Genomic DNA, 17,274 nt, shown 5'->3' with positions numbered 1-17,274 from the left:
CTACAGAAGCAGAACTTTCTATACAAATAAATCAAAATTTTTTTCCAAGAGCCAAGGTGTTGTGGGTGTTAACCAATTTGTTACCTTTTTCTTCTGCTTTCTTTTGACTAATGTTGCTATGGTATATCTTTCTCCATCCATTTACTTTTCACTTTATATATGCCTTTATATTTACAGTGGTTTTCTTGTTCAAAAAAAAACGCTTATATCTGAGTCTTATTTTTTTTACCCACTCTGACAATCTCTGCATTTTAATTGATGTATTTTAATTAATAATTAACTAAATCATTTCTTACTATTTCTTACTATAGTCACTCTGTTATGCTAGCAACTACTAGGTCTTATTCATTCATTCCTACTATTTTTTAGTACCCATTAACCATTCCCACTCCCCACCAGAAGCCCCAACTACCCTTAACAGCCTCTGGTAACGATTCTTCTACTTTCTATCTTTGTGAGTTCAATTGTTTTAATTCTTAGCTTCCACAAATAAGCGAAAACATGCAAAGTTTGTCTTTCTGTATCTGGCTTATTTATTTAATATATTGTCCTCAAGTTCCATCCATGTGGTTACAAATGACAGAATCTCATTCTTTTTATCACTGAATAGTACTTCATCATGTATACGTACCACATCTTCTTTATCCATTCAATTGTTGATGGACACTTTGATTGCCTCCAAATCTTGGCTATTGTGAATAGTGCAGGAATAAACATAGGATGGCAGGTATCTCTTTGATACACTGGTGTCTTTTCTTTGGGGTAGATACCTAGCAGTGGGATTACCGGATGGTATGGTAGCTGTATTTTTCCTTTTTTGAGGAACCTCCAAACTGTTCTCCATAGTGATGGTACTAACTTACATCCCCAACAACAGTGTACAAGGGTTTCCTTTTCTCCTCATCCTCACCGGTATGTGTTATTTCCTGTCTTTTGGGTAGAAGCCATTTTTACTGGGGTGAGATGATTTCTTATTGTAGTTTTGATTTTCATTTATCTGCTAAATCAATGATGTTCAGGATATTTTAATATGTTTGTTTGCTTTTTCTATGTCATCTTCTGAGTAATGTCTGTTTGTATCTCTTGCCACTTCAAAAATGTATTTTGTGTGTGTGTATAGTACGTGTATATATTTATGGGGCACTTGAGATATTTGATACAGGAATGCAATAAATAATAATCATACCATGCAAAATGGGGTACCCACCCCCTCAAGTTTGTATCCTTTGTGTTAAAATCAATCCTGTTATACTCTTTTAGTTATTTTAAAATGTACAATTAAATTATTATTGAATATAGTCACCCTATTGTGCTATCAAATACCAAATGTTATTCATTCTAACTACTTTTTGTACTCATTAACCATCCCTCCCGCTTCCCCCAGTCACCCATCACTACCCTTCCCAGCCTCTGGCAACCTCATGAGTTCAACTGTTTTGATTTTTAGATCCCATAAATATTTGAGAACATGTGATGTTTGCCTTTCTGTGCCTGGCTTGCCAAAACCAATGGGATGCAGTGAGAGCAGCAATAAGAGGAACGTTTATAGCTCTCACTGTATCCCACAGGTTTTGGTATATTGGGGTTCCATTATCATCTGCTTAATAGAATTTTTCAATTTCCTTCTCAATTTGTTTGTGGACCAACTGGTCATTCTGGAGCATTTTGTTTAATTCCCATATGTTTGCAGAGTTTCCAAATTTTCTCTTATTATTGCTTAGGCCACTGTGATCAGAGAAGATATTTGATTTTATTTCAGATTTTTGAATGTTTTCAGACATGTTTTGTGATCAAACATCTGGTGTTTCCTTGAGAATGATCTATGTGCTGAGGAAAAGAATGTATATTCTGCAGCCATTGGAGGAAATGTCCTGTAAATATCAGTTAGGTCCAAAAGACAACAATCTTCTTGTCTCTTTTGTGTCTTGGCATCTATATTGTATGATATAAATACAGCCACTCCTGTGCTTTTTAAACTTCTATTGACATGAAGTGTCTTTTTCTATCCCGTCACTTTTGGACTGTGTATGTTTTTACAGGTGAAATGTGCTTCTTGAAGGTAACAAATCATTGGATCTTTTTTTTGTAATCCACGGAGCCACTCTATGTCTTTTGATTGAAGAGTTTAGTTTATTTACATTCCATGCTATGATTGATAAGTAAGGACTATCTTGGAAAGGCTTTATTTCTCCTTCATCTTTGAAGAACATTTTCACTAAATTTACTATTCTAGGGTAAACGATTTTTCCTTCAGCACTTTAAATATGTCGTGTCACTCTCTTCTGGCCTGTAAAGTTTCCACTGAAAAGTCCACTGGCCAGATGTGTTGGAGCTCTATCTCTATTTTATGTTGTTTCTTTTCCCTTGCAGCTTTCAGGATCCTTTCTTTATCCTCAACCTTTTAGAGTTTGCTTATTAAATGCCTTGTGGTAGTCCACTTTGGGTTAAATGTGCTGGGTGTTCTGTAACCTTGTTGTACTTGGATATTGATAGCTTTCTTTAGGTCTGGGAAGTTCTGTGTTATTACCCCTGTGAGTAAACATTCTACCCCTCTCTCTCTACCTTCTCTCTCTCTCTCCCTCTACCTTCTCTTTAAGATCAATAACTCTTAGATTTGGCCTTCTGAGGCTAAGGCTATTTTCCAGATCCTGTAGGCATGCTTCATTTTTTAGTTTTTTTTCTTTGGTCCCCGCTGACTGTGCATTTTCAAACATCCTTTCTTCAAGCTCACTAATTCTTTCTTGTCCTTGATCAATTCTTCTATTAAAAGAATCATGTATTCTTCAGCGTGTCCATTGCATTTTTCAATGCCAGGCTTTCTGCTTGATTCTTTTCAATTATTTCTGTCTCTTTGTTAAATTTGCCTAATAGAAATGTGAATTCTTTTTCTGTGTTATCTTGAATTTCTTTGAGTTTTCTGAAAACAGCTATTTTGAATTCTCTGCTGAAAGGTCACATATCTCTGTATCTCCAGGATTGGTGCCTGGTGACTTATTTCGTTCCTTTGGTGAGGTCATGTGTTCCTGGATGGCCTTGATGCTTCTGGATAGTCATCTGTGTCTGGTCATTGAAGAGTTAGGTGTTTGTTATAATCTTCTCAGTCTGGGTTTGTTTGTACCCATATTTCTTAGGAAGGCTTCCAGGTATTCGGAGACTTAGGTGTTGTAAAATATGCTGTATCTGCATTAGGGGGCACCCCAAGCTCAATAACACTGTGGTTCTTGCAGACTCATAAAGGTACCACCTTGATGGTCTCGGATAACATTTGAAAGAATTCTCTGGATTCCCAGACAGAGACACATTTTTTCCCCTTACTTTCTCAGAAACAAACATAGCTGCTCTCTCTCTGTTCTAAGCCTCCAGGAGTTGGGGATGCACTGACACAAGCACCTCTGTGACCTGCACTGACACGAGCATCTCTGTGGCCACCAGCACTGGAACTGTGCTGGGTTAAACCTAAAAGCAGCAGAGCACTGGATCCCACACAAAACCTCCTATGACCACTATCTGGCTACTGCCTAAGTTCACTCAAGGCCCTGGGGCTCTGCAGTCAGCAGAGGTGGTGAAGCCAGTTGGGCTTGTGTCCTTCCATTCAGGGAAGCGAGTTGTCCCATGCCCTGTGTGAGTCCAGAGTTGCCAGCGACTGGTACTAGTACTGGGTGCCAGGGACTGGCATCAAAAACTTTAGAAATCTACCTGGTGTTGTATTTATTGTGGCTGAGATGGCACTCAGCCCACGAGATGCAGTTCTTCCTACTAGGGCCATCGACATTTGCCAACATGAGTCACGGAACCCGTTATAAGTCTTTTCAGTATATTAACCACCTTGTTTTTCATTCTACAAATGAGAAATTAAGTCCAGGAAATATATTTAAGTGACCACCCACAGTCGCACAGCTGGTAGAGCCGGACTGTACACCCAGACCACCCAACCAGCCTCACATTGTGCCACCCTCACCACCGGGCTGTGCTCCTTCATGTCTGTAAATGGGCGTTTCAGCAGCACCCGCCTCACAAGGTCATGATAATAACTAAAACAGACAATACATGCAAAATGCACAAGGCAGACTAAGGGCTCAGCAAGTGCAACTCACTGTTCCTGCTGTTGCTGCGGTTGCTGTGTAAGCTGGATATGGGTTCTGACCTGGATCCCACAGGGGGCAGAGACATGGCCTTGCACTGTCTGGGAGAAGGGCCCTAAAGCTCCAGCTTGCCCACACCACCTGCTCTCTTAGGCTGTGGATAATGGCTAGGAGAGCAACCTCCTGGACACAGGGAGCCTTGGTCTGAATCTAGAAGAGTTTTCCATGGAGAACAACAGGAAACCTTGAACTCCTGCCAGGTGTTAAGATGGACTCACAGGTGGATTTTTGAGGAGGACATCAGCTGTTCTAGAGCTGGGAACTGGACAACCCATGGAGCCCAGCCTCCCATCCAATGAAGAGGTGAGCACTGCACAGCCCAGCTACTGTATCCCTGACAGTCTCTGCTTAAATGCCTCCCTAGCATGGAGAGCTCAGTGCACACACACACACACACACACGTGCACACACACACATCCTATTCTTTTACAGAATATTAGAAGGTAGATACTCTATGGCAATGGGTCTTATGTAACCAGTCATAAAATCGATGAGGAGGGGGATTGTTTAAAATGTGTCTTCCTTTACGTGCACACATATCAAGGGAGGCAAGATATGATGCTAAGAGAGTGAGGTGCAGAACACCCAGTATGTCTGCAACATTTTCACAGAAATGAGGTGGAGAGTTCATACATGCCTACGCTTCTACTTGTCATATTTGCATAAATAAACTCTAGCATGAATAACTTTTCAGCTTAACATGTACTTGTTTATGTATGTATAACTATTTATATGTTTATATATTTCACTTGCAACATTTATTCTATCTGTGTGTACAATCGGTAATCCTCCCCGGTCTCCACTCTGTAGGACCCTGTAAGGTGCCTGGTCATTGGACTTTGTGCTGCAGGAGTGTATGGCATGCACCTGAGCCAGAGTTGCCTGCATCCTAGGAGGCCAAGAAATCCCAGGGCAGTCAATGTCTCTGGTGCTGAAGGAGATGGGTCCTCTTCCTTCCCCTGCACCCTCTTCTCACCCTGGCAGCATCCTCCAGACACCTGGACCTGCTGTCAGGATCCAAAAGCAGTGCTTTGGAGGCCTTAAGGAGGTAACCATTGACTCCCACACTTCTACTCACTTTGGCTGCTCAGCAAAAGTAAGAAAGCCCCTACTGCAAAAATTTCATTGTCCCCTCTGGTGCCCGGCATCTGCCAGGGCCAGCCCTACTTCTCGTATCTTCCATGTTTGAAATTTTGACATTTGAACTCACACCCGAGGTTGACCAGAAGCCCCAGATAGCTCTGAGCTTTGCACCTGTGACCCACTGGCATGGCATTGCTTTCATGGGAGTAACCGGGATTTGGCAGCCTAATGGTGCTGATGCACTGATTTAGGGTTCACTCCATATGAACTCACGCTGAATTCAGGGCTGTGGCGTACAGACAGATCAACAGCAACCTTGGGTGAGAGTTTGTATGAATCTGTGTGTCTGACTTTGTATATTTGTTTTCTGGTGTCGTCTGTAGTCTGCAGTAACTAATAAGGGTAAGGATGGTTTTTATTGAAGAAGACACACCCTTTCTATAATAGAAAATGTCCACCCCCTGATCTGGTGCAGTGGTACACACCTGTAATCCCAGCATTTTGGGAAGCTAAGTCTGGCAAGTTACTTGAGCTCAGTAGTTAGAGACTAGCCTGGCCAACATGATGAAACCCCGTCTCTACAAAAAAAAAAAAAAAAAAAAAAAAAAAAAAATACAAAAAAAAGCCCAGGTATGGTGGTACATGCATGTAGTCCCAACCACTCAGGAAGCTGAGGTGAGTGGATTGCTTGAGCTCAGTAGTTAGAAACTAGCTTGGGCAACATGGTGAAACCCCATCTCTACTAAAAATACAAAAATTTAGCTGGGTGTGGTGGTGGGTGCCTGTAATCCTAGCTAATTGGGAGGCTGAGTCAGGAAAATCGCTGGAACCCGGGAAGCAGGGTTGCAGTGAGCCAAGATTGCGCCACTACACTCCAACTCAGGTGACAGAGCAAGACTCAGTCTTAAAAAAAAAGAAAGAAAGAAAAAGAAATACACACACACACACACACACACACACACACACACAAAGCCCAGGCATGGTGGTGCATGCCTGTAGTCCCAGCTACTCAGGAGGCTGAGGTGGGTGGGTTGCTTGATCCCGGAAGGTTGAGGCTGCAGTGAGCTGAGATCACACCACTGCACTCCAGCCTGGGAAACAGAGTGAGACTGTCTCAAAAAAAGAAGAGAAAAAGTCTACCCCCATGTAAACTGCCAAATGTTTCCCTTCTTGCTCAGCAAGGCCTGCAGTATCCCTGCCATCATCATCAATACATGTCATAAGGAGATGACACAGATATTGAGAAGGCACTTTGCCTCCCCAAAGTTTTCTCCACAAAGTTTGCTGGGGACAGTAGCTTGCCCAAGAATGTGCCTGGAGATACCTATTGCATTCTCTCTCTCTCTCTCTCTCTCTCTCTCTCTCTCTCTCTCTCTCTCTCACTCACTCTCTCAACAGGTCTCACTCTGTCGCCCATGCTGGAGTGCAGTGGCACGATCATGGCTCATTGCAGACTCAATCTCCCAGGCTCAAGCAATCCTCCCACCTAAGCCTCCCGAGTATTTGGGACTACAGGCACACGTCGCCATGCCTTTCTAATTTTTGTACTTTTGGTAGAAACGGGGTTTCGCCATGTTGCCCAGGCTGGTCTCGAACTCCTGAGCTCAAGTGATCCACCAACCTCAGCCTCCGAAAGTGCTGGGATTACAGGCATGAGCCGCCACACCCAGCCTCTGGTGCATTTTCCCTTCCAGGTTTCTTGTTACATGGATTTGTAAAGATATTTGTCAGAGATAAAGGTGTGGTTATGACAATGTAGGCGTTGTTCTTACAACTCCTCTCTCAGAGAATGCAGTCAAAGTCATTCCTGACAAATTCATGTATAACCTCAAAATTTAAAGACAGGATACGATGCAGCAAGGAAAAGTGTGCTAATATTTGCAGAGAACCTTTCAGTGATCAAATGCATTGCTGGGAAAATGTCACAGATTGTATCATTTTTGTGTCTTTTTGCCTAGCTACAATCATAACTTTTCTTTTTTCTTTGGTTTTTAGCAGTTTTGACTACTATGTTTCTAGGGCTGTGTGTGTGTGTATGTGTATATTTGTGTTCATGTTTGTCTATATGCACTTTTTAGAAGTTATCCTTTTGGAGGCCAGGCATGGTGGCTCACGCCTGTAATCCCAACACTTTGGGAGGCTGAGGTCAGGAGTTCGAGATCTGCCTGGCCAACATGGCGAAACCCTGTCTCTAGTAAAAATATAAAAATTAGCCAAGCCTGGTGGCATGTGCCTGTAATCCCAGCCACTCGGGAGGTTGAGGCAGGAGAATCGCTTGAACCCGGAAGGCGGAGGTTGCAGTGAGCCAAGATCACCCCATTGCCCTTCATCCTGGGAGACAGAGTGAGACTCCATCTCGAAAAAAAAAAGGAAAAAGAAAGAAAAGAATTTATCCTTTTGGAAGTCTCTGAGCTTCTTGAATCGGTGATTGATTATCTCTCATACTTCCTAGAGAATTCTCGGAATGTCTGAATCCCATACCCACCCCTCATGTGACGTGTCCTCAGATAAGTGAACTAACCTCTGAAACTCAGTTTCCTCATCTGTAAAGTGAAAATAATAATAATAATGAGGACACGATGATTGGCAGCTCATAAGCACTGGATCATGTCAGCTATCAATATTGTTAAAGGGCATAGTCCTTCCTTAGACCGAGCAAAATCAGCACTTAACTAGGCTCTGCACCTCTGGGACCCACACTCTTCAGTGTCTTCTTTGAAGGGGGCTGAAATCAGCCAGGATGTTCAGTGACTCCAGGAGGGGCAGTCCAGGCCAACACTGATTCTCAGTGGGTCCAACCACAGAAAAATAGCTCCCCCAAAATTTCCAAAGTCCCCTTTGGTGCCTGGAACCTGGTAGAGCAACTCCTGATCCCCACTTCTTCCCTTTCTGGCAATCATTTATTTTATTTTATTTTTGAGATAGAGTTTTGCTGTGTCACCCAGGTTAAAGGGCAGTGGTGCAATCACAGCTCACTGCAACCTCCTAGGCTCAAGGAAGCCTCCCCACTCAATCTCCTGAGTAGCTGAGACTACAGATAGGCCCATGTCACCACACCCAGCTACTTTCTGTATTTTTTGCAGAAATGGGGTTTTACCATGATGCCCACACTGGTCTTGAACTCCTTGGCTCAAGTGATCCACCCACCTCAGCCTCCCAAAGTGCTGGGATTACAGGCATGAGCCACCACGCCTGGCTGCATCTCTATTTCTATTTATTTCAATAGTTTGGGGGGTACAGGTGGTACATGGATAAGTTCTTTAGCCATGATTTCTGAGGTTTTAGTGCACTCATTACCCAAGCAGTGTAGGCTGTACCCTATATGTAATCTTTTCTCCCTGACCCCCTCCCACCCTTGTCTTTGAGGCCCCTAAGTCCATTATATCATTCTTAAGCCTGTGAGTAGCATACATTGAACCCAATATGGAGTTTTTTGTCCTTCATCCCCCTCCCACCTTCCCTCTTCTGAGTCTCCAGTGCCCATTAAACCCTTCTGTATGCCTTTACATACCCATAGCTTAGCTCCCACTTATAAGTGAGAACATATGACGTGGTTTTCCATTCCTGAGTTGCTTCACTTAGAATAATGGCCTCCAGCTCCAGCCAAGTTGCTGCAAAGCCGTATTTCATTCTGTTTGATAGCTGAGTAGTACTCCATGGTGTACATATACCACATTTTCTATATCCACTCATTGGTTGATGGCCACTTAGGTTGGTTTCATATTTTTGCAAATACAAATTGTGCTGCTAAAAACATGTGTGTACATGTGTCTTTTTCATATAATGACTTCTTTTGAGGGTTTGGATACCAGTAGTGGGATTGCTGGATCAAGTGGTAGTTTTACTTTTAGTTCTTTAAGAAAGAGTAGCCCAGGTCTTTCTGTCCTAACAGCCTGCAGTCTTTCCCCTGCTAGCCAGGCTGGCACTGCCTGTGGTTCTCTGCTTCTGTTCCCCGTAAGCAAAAGTGGCAGAACTGACAAAACAACTTCCCCACTTCCCATTTGGGGAGCAGAGCCAATGAGAAGGCCTCAGGAACCAGCCAGAAGAACCTGCACTCATCATTCAATCTCTTTAGGCTCGTGGTCCTTCAGAAGCTCTTGCACCTCCTGCTGGCAGTGTTCCTGGTATTCTGGGTGCCTTGCAAGGTTGTATAGGACCCAGGAGAGGCCACTGATCTTGATGTCATGGCCTGAGGGGCAGCAAGACAGGCTTGAGTCTCTGGGCTGCTTCAGCACCAGAGGGTGGAAAGCGCCCACGCATCCAGGTCCTCAGGAGGATGGTGGGGTTGTGGGAGGATGGGCTGAATGGAGTGATGCAGGGTTCATCTCCCACATCCCTGGGATGGAGAGGCCCTTGTCCCTACTGTAGTCCCACAGTGGGACCCTCACCCTCAAACGTGAAGGTGTCAACTTCTGCTCTTATTTCCTCATCAGACAGCTCCTTCCCAACTTCATCCTGGTGAGAAGGCAAGACACACATGCACACACAGATCACACTAGCTCTGAAGGATCATCAGTCTAAAGTCAGACAATCTCTGAAGACCCCTCTTTCCAGAAACCCAAGCCCACCTGCACACCTAGATATCTCTTGGTCACCATCACCAGAGCCCCCAACCCACAGGCTTCCTCCCTGGCCTCCTGGTCTCCTCTTTTGTCCCCAGTGGGAGGACTCAATGACCTATGAAAGTTTTCATATTTCTGCATGATGAGAACTTTCTGAGAAAAAGTTCCTGGCAACCTGGGCTACAAGATAATTGGCAATTTGCTTTGCAAGTTAGAGATTAAATATTACTCCAAAAATATATTTCCTCACATTCTAGAGTGCTAAATCCATAGACTTTTATCTTATGTCCCGTGGAGATATTTGGGTTGTAAGTCTACAAACTATGGCATCTCACTAAAGAGGATTTGTTTATGCTCCAGAACAAAATACTCTCTCCTCCCTGCATCCCCCACCTGTCTGTCTCTCTCTTTCTCTTTCTTTCTCTCTCACTAGAGGGCAGAAATAGAAGATATGCCAAGACTTGTAATGTAGGGCACCTCTCCTAGGGTGCAAACTCTGCTGCACATAAAGGTAAAAACATTGAATTCCCCTGGGAGGAATTTGATTTGGGAATGGAGAGCCAGTGCCACAATCCTACTCTGGCTGCTAGCATTGCTGTGAACAATAAATGGGCTGCTCTGATCCAGGTGTTTAATGCATCTGTCACAACAGACATACACATAGAAAAACATAGGCATAGACTCAGACACATAGACAAAAACATAGGCATGGATATAAATACAAAGACCTAGGCATAGAGAAATATGTAGACATAGAAATAGACAAAGATAGACATAGAGATAGACATAGACATAAAAAAGACATAGGCATAGAGAAAGACATAGACAGACATTGATAAATACACGGATATAAACAAAGACATCAACATAGACATAGACAGACATAGACATAGACAAAGACACAGATACAGAAACAGACACAGGCACACAAACACACATAGACGTAGACAAAGACACAGAAAAAGGCAAAAAGACAGAGATAGACACAGATATACACATAGATACCGGCATGAACAAAGCTATAAACATAGAGACATAAACAAAAGCATACACACAGAAAAGACACAAAGATATAGACATATACAGACCCAGACAAAGACATAGACATAGAAAAGACACAAAGACATGGACATAAGAAAGACACAGGCGAAGATATAGACATAAACACACATGTCTATATCTGGGCAAAGACAGACATGGGCAAAGACAAAGACATAGTCATACAGACACATAGTCATACACACAGACTCAGACATAGGCAGTGACACAGACAAGACACCAACATAGATATAGATGTAGATGTATAGATAAAAATGTGACACACTAGCTTATTAACTTGTAAATAAAGTATCAGACTTGTCAGTTTCACACCTAGAGGTCCCCTGCTATTTGTGTCCCACACAGTCATCTCTAAAACCTATCTCTGACCTGTCCCTCCCCTCCTCAAGCAATTTCCATTGCTCCCCAGTGTACTCTGGATCACATCCAAGTTCTTTGATCTGACATTTGACATGAAGCTTCCTTCTACTTTTTGAATTCAGATCCCAGAGAACGCCACCTTACTCAGCAGGAGCACATCAATGAAATCCAAAGTCTTGGATTTGGCCTTTACTTGGTGGAAATCAACACCCTGGCTAGTAAGGGTGCAGCACTGCTCCTGGATGATGGCTTCTGTGAAGTCATGCACCAGGCGCAGGCCCTGCCAAAATGCTGCCCATCAGGGGTGAGATAATACAGAAAGTCCATGTGCAGGAGGATATTCCAGTTTCTTTTTGCCACAAGGGAACTGAGCTCCAAGATGGCGGCAATATAGTCACTAGGCTTCCTGCAGGATAAGGGCAGAAAGGGAGGCAAACAACTTAACACACCTGAAGCCACAGGAGCACCTCTCACCAGCATCCAGGAGCTACCTCCTATCAGGAAACACAGTATCCAGAAACAGATGTCCCCACAGTTAGAGTGAGGATCAGCCATGAGATGGATTGTCCAAACTCTCTTATCTCCCTGATTTCCATCTCTATGAGCTTCTCCATGCCCCTGCGCACCCAGACCATAGCTTGAACATCATCCTCTTATTCTGTCTCCCCTACCCCCAGTATAGAGTTCTGTCCCTTCTCCTTCCTGAAACTATCCACAAAGCTCAGACTTCCTGCTCTTCCAGCTGGTCCAAAGTCCATGTCCCACCCTAGTATCTTTGCATCCAATGTCAACTCCATGCAACATCTACATTACAGTCAGTGCTCCACAGAGTTCAGCTCTGACCATGCCCATCAGCTCAAACCCCTTCAAGGAATCCCTAGAAACCTCATGATAACATTTATACCAGTCATTTAGACTGTGACATAACTCCTCCGGGCACTTCTGGTTGCCCTGATGAGGCAGGCACTTCCGGTTGCCCCGGTCAGTCCTCTCTCCCCAACCTACTTCTTTGGAGTCATGGCTCAAGTTCTCACACCCTGGGCAAAGACTCACTCCTGACAATGGCTGTCAAAGCTGAAGACACATTTCTGTGAACTATCCAAGGTCTTGAGGCTGATGTGCTCAAACATGTCCAGATGCGCACTGCCCTCCAAGGCCAGAAGCTGCCACTTGGCCTAGCCAGAGAAGGGGATACAACTGGGGCTGGTCCCTAGCTCCTTTGAGTCCTTCCCCAAGTCCAACCATCAAGACGGACTTCTCCAAAGCCAACCTCTTTGTCTTCTCCCCTGGAACCCCTCCCCACGGAGGACAAGCTTGTGTTGGGAACAACAACTGTTACTATTAAGAGACAAAGACCCAAGACTGGGGTTCAGGAGAACTTGGATTCACGTTCCACCCTTGCATGCCCTTGGTCAACACATTAACCTCTCTTCCCCTGTAAAATCTTCAGGAACAGTTGAGATGATGTACCTTGGTGCCACATAAACAAGCTTAGAAATCTTGCTCCACTATTCCAACCTCGATTATTAGCTAGGTGAACTTGGGCAAGCTCCCTAATCTCTCAGACCTACAGTTTCATCATCTACACTGGGGCAGAAATAATCTCTCATTCACAGAGTTGTTAAAAGTAAATGAGTCAATATATACTTGCATCGTGGAGTGGGGAACATGGCATTGTTTCTGGTCAATAGGGTGCGTACTCAACCAATGTTGGATTTCCTCACCTGCATTGTTATAAATTGATTATGACAATTTATTACACTATCCCTATGTTGGGAGAGGTAGTCCTCCATGTGCCCTGAGTATCCTTTCTGGGTACGCCAAGAAGGTAAGACACTGATATTCTTAACTGGAGCCATTTCTGAGAGTTGCATTTGCAGGGAACAGCCTTGAGGGATGAGGTAATGACTCCCTTTTGACACTTACCAGGCTTGCTATAAAAGCAGATTTCCTAAGCCTAATGCTCCATCCCTGTAACGCAATATACTATGTCAGCAAGCATCAGTAGAAGCCCACCTGTGCTGCCCCATGGAATTTGGGTGGCTTGGGGAAAAAAGCAAACCAACAAGAAACACATGCTCCTTGCTGTGCTATGAGTAATAAATCATGCTTTGTCTCTTACCCACAAATCTCATGTCTTCTGGCAGAATTCATGAAACCATAACAAGCTAACTTATCAATCTGCAAGATTTTTTAAAATCCTAGAGATGTCACAAAGCCCTTGCCCAAATTCTTCACTTGCCCCCCATATCCATATCCTTTGAAATGTGATTTTATTCAGTGACTTCCATTAAGAGCCAGAGCATTTTTTACTCCCCACCACTTTTTGATTCTCTATTGGACTTTTGGTTTTCTTTGACAAAATACAATGTGAAATTGATGAGGTAACAACTAATGAATCTAACCTGCCTCGTCTCACTCCCTGGAACGCTATCTGCCATGTGAACCATAGGGTGCCTTCTGGAGGGATGGAATCACTGGAGGAAAGCCAAGGAGTCCCAGCTGAGGACATCTGTATCAGTTTGAAGCCATCTAAAACTCAAACATTTGAGAGAGCTGAGCCAAGACCAGCAAGGCTGCCTACCTGACCCACAACTGCTCATGTACCATGAATATCCCTTGCACATCCAGAAGAACTCACTGATATGGTTTGGCTGTGTCCCCACCCAAATCTCATCTTGAATTGTAGTTCCCATAATCTCTGTTTGTCGTGGGAGACACCTGGTGGGAGGAAATTTAATCCTGGTGGTGGTTACTTTCATGGTGTTCTCATGATAGTGAGTGAGTTCTCACAAGATCTCATGGTTTTATAAGGGGATTTTCCCCCTTTTGCTCAGCACTTCCTCTTGCTGCTGCCATGTGAAGAAGGATGTGCTTGCTTCCCCTTCCACCATGATTTTAAGTTTCCTGAGGCCTTTCCAGCCCTGTAGAACTGTGAGTCAATTGAATCTCTTTCTTTGATAAATTACCCAGTCTTGGGTATGTCTTTATTAACAGCATGAGAATGGACTAATATAGTAAATTGGTAGAGTGAGGTGCTGCTGTAAAGATACCCAAAAATGTGGAAGTGACTTTGAAAATGGGTAACAGGCAGAGGTTGGAACAGTTTGGAGGGCTCAGAAGAAGACAGGAAGATTTGGAAAAGTTTGGAACTTCCTAGAGACTTGTTGAATGGCTTTGACCAAAATGCTGATAGTGATATGGACAATGAAGTCCAGGCTGAGGTGGTCTCAGATGGAGGTGAGGAAGTTGTTGAGAACTGAAATAAAGGTGATTCTTGCTATGCTTTAGCAAAGAGGTTGACAGCACTTTGCTTCTGCCCTAGAGATCTGTGAAACTTTGAACTTGAGAGAGATGATTTAGGGTATCTGGCAGAAGAAATTTCTAAGCAGCAAAGCATTCAAGAGGAAGTAGAGCATAAAAGTTTGAAAACTTTTCAGCCTGATGATGTAATAGAAAAGAAAATCCCATTTTCTGGGGAGAAATTCAAGCCTGCTGCAGAAATTCACAGAAGTAACAAGGAGCCAAATGTTAATCACCAAGACAATGGGGAAAATGACTCCAGGGCATGTCAGAGACTTTTGTGGCAGCCCCTCCCATCACAGACCCAGAGGCCTAGGAGGAAAAAATGGTTTCTTGGGCTGGGCCCAGGGCCCCTTTGCTGGGTGCAACCTAAGGGCATGGTGTCCTGCATCCCAGCTGCTCCAGCCATGGCAAGTGGCCAACGTACAGCTTGGGCCATGGCTTCAGACAGTGCAAGCCCTAAGCCTCGGCAGCTTCCATGTGGCATTGAGCCTGTAGGTGCACTGAAGTCAAGAACTGAGGTTTAGGAACCTTGGCCTAGATTTCAGAGGATGTACGGAAATGCCTGATGTCCAGGCAGAAGTTTGCTGCAAGGGTAAGGCCCTTATGGAGAACTTCTGCTAGGGCAATATGGAAGGGAAATGTGGGGTGCAAGCCCCCACACATAGTCCCTATGGGGGCACTACCTAGTGGAGTTGTGAGAAGAGGGCCACTCAAGATCCCAGAATGGTAGATCCACTGACAGCCTGCACTGTGCACCTGGAAAAGCCACTAACACTCAATGCCAGCAAGTGAAAGCAGCTAGAAGGGGGCCTGTACCCTGCAAAGCCACAGGAGTGGAGCTGCCCAAGGCCATGGGAGCCCACCTCTTATATCAGCATGGCCTGAATGTGAGACATGGAGACAAAGGAGTCCATTTTGGAACTTTAAAGTTTAATGACTGCCCTACTGCATTTTGGATTTGCATGGGGCCAGTAGCCCTTTTGTTTTGGACAAGTTCTCCCATTTGGAATGGTGTATTTACCCAATGCCTGTACCACCATTGTATCTAGGAAGTAACTAACTTGTTTTTGATTTTACAGGCTCACGGGCGGAAGGGAATTGCCTCATCTCAGATGAGACTTTACACTGTGGACTTCTGAGTTAATGCTGAGATGAATTAAGACTTTGAGGGACTGTTTGGAAGGCATGATTGGTTTTGAAGTGTGAGAACAAGAGATTTAGGAGGGGGCAGGGATAGAAGATGTGGTTTGGCTGTGACCCCACCCAAATCTCATATTAAATTGTAGCTCCCATAATTCCCAAGTGTCATGGAAGGGACCAAGTGGGAGATAATTGAATCATGGGGGTGAGTCTTTCCCATGTGGTTCTCATGATAGTGAATAAGCCTCTCAAGATCTGATTTTTTATAAAGGGAGAGTTCCCCTGCATACACTCTCTTGCCTGCCACCATGTAAGACATGACTTTGCTTCTCATTCACCTTTCACCATGTTAGTGAGGCCTCCCCATCCATGTGGAATTGTGAGACAATTAAACCTCTTTCCTTCCTAAAGTGCCCAGTCTCAGGTATGTCTTTATTAGCAGCATGAGAACAGACTAATATACCAACCACCTGTCTCATAGACTTGTTAGCAATCATAAAACCTTATTGTTTTAAACCAATGAGTTTTCAAGTGGCTTCTTACTCAGCGACAGCTACTATACAATCTTCGTCATGACCCTCTTGAGTTTACAAGAGGAAACATAGAAACAGACACTTCCTGGGCACCTACTATGCACCAGGGACATGACTCCATTACATCACCTTGACCATCTTTTAAGTAGGGATTATTAGCCCCATTCTACAGATGAGGAAACCAAGGCTCAGAGAGGAAAAGCAATGACCAATGCCACCCAGCAGAGCCAAAATTCCAGACCAGATCTGTCTGTGGTGCCTCCACCCCAAGGCTGCAGCTGGAACTCTGGGTTCAAAGAACTCAGTGCATGATGTTCACACTGTCAGTGAAAATCTTCATATAGGGCTTCAGGATGTTGAAAAGGAAGACAGGCGTCAGCATCCGATGGTGGCGGCTCCACTTGTCACCGGCATTCACCAGGAGCCCACCCCCTAGTAGAAGCAGCCAAGGGCCATGGGCAAGGGTATCTCCCTCTTCTTGCCCACCCCCTAAGAATTTTCCCACCCTTGTTCACCTACAGGTACTCACCCAGCCAGGGCTTCAGGAACTTGTAAAATGCCTCGACTTTTGGAGCAATGGTGGCTGACATGAATAAGGACCATCAGAAACCAAGGAGAAAGGTGAGGGATGGACTTTGGGTGTGGAGTGAGGCTCCAAGCCAGGGACCACACTTCCCCCCTCAAAGCACAGCATAGCAGGAAGAGGGCCAAGGCCAGAAAAAAAAAAGGTAGATAGGGAGGGGGAAGGGAGACCAGACCAAACAGCAGTACAGTAGAGCAATAATGCAGTATAATATGGCACAGCACACCCCAGCACACTTCTACATGGCTGGTACATAGTCTAACATGTTCCGCAACACCTGAGCATAGCTCAACGCTCCACAAAATGCCTTTCAGGGACCTAGGACACTCTCTCTGCCTCAGCACTCTCTGCCTTCTCCAGACATACACCTGGAACATGTGACATGGCCCCGATATGTGTCAACATGTGCTGACATGGCCACAAAATACATAACAAGCCCTAGCATGATATACTATGCTCTAACAAGGATCTTAGACACTTTGAAATGACCTTAGCATGCCCTGTAG

The 17,274-nt window shown here is 44.3% G+C and overlaps 1 pseudogene; it reads right to left on the bottom strand.

Moving 5' to 3' along the window:
- Window positions 1-9,283: 9,283 nt before the first annotated feature.
- Window positions 9,284-16,766, bottom strand: LOC104661008 (annotated as a pseudogene).
- Between the last annotated feature and the right edge of the window lie 508 nt (window positions 16,767-17,274).

The sequence above is a fragment of the Rhinopithecus roxellana genome, chromosome 8, assembly GCF_007565055.1.
Source record: "Rhinopithecus roxellana isolate Shanxi Qingling chromosome 8, ASM756505v1, whole genome shotgun sequence".
In the NCBI taxonomy this organism is placed as follows: domain Eukaryota; kingdom Metazoa; phylum Chordata; class Mammalia; order Primates; family Cercopithecidae; genus Rhinopithecus; species Rhinopithecus roxellana.
The sequence above is the reverse complement of the archived record's forward strand: the minus strand, read 5'-3'. Positions and strand labels throughout refer to the sequence as shown.